Consider the following 525-nt stretch of genomic DNA (forward strand, 5'->3'; position numbering starts at 1 on the left):
ACTTCCGGAACTGTTGCTGGGTGTGTCTCAACTTCTGAGTGTTCTTTTTTTGAATGTTTATGGAGTTTCTCATTTATCTGAATTTCACTGTTCTCTGCATAGCCATAAAGAAAATATTCTAATTTCTGTAAGCCTCACAAATCCAAACACTTAATCCTATACTAAGTAGAGTTTATGCCTTATGTTAAAACAAAAAGATAAGACAAGTTACCTGCGAGGATTTTAGATGAGAACCATTTTGAGGAAGATAGTGTTTTGGGTCATCCTCCTAAAGGGCAGATATGACTTAGTTGTCCTTAACTGACATTAAATACATAAGGGTCTCTTGTCTGACCTTGAGCTTCAGCAATGAGAGCAATTATATACAGCCCTTTCTAACAGTTTGTTCATTGTCAATTTTGCTTTGTACTAGAAAGTTTTCCCTAATATCAAAGCTACATTTTCCCCTCCTTGCTTGAAGCCTTTGGCTTCTTATCATCCTCTGTAGATTAATCATCCATGGCTGTTACGTGCTTAATGTAGAAA

This window comes from Columba livia, chromosome 2, assembly GCF_036013475.1.
Source record: "Columba livia isolate bColLiv1 breed racing homer chromosome 2, bColLiv1.pat.W.v2, whole genome shotgun sequence".
Classification (NCBI taxonomy): domain Eukaryota; kingdom Metazoa; phylum Chordata; class Aves; order Columbiformes; family Columbidae; genus Columba; species Columba livia.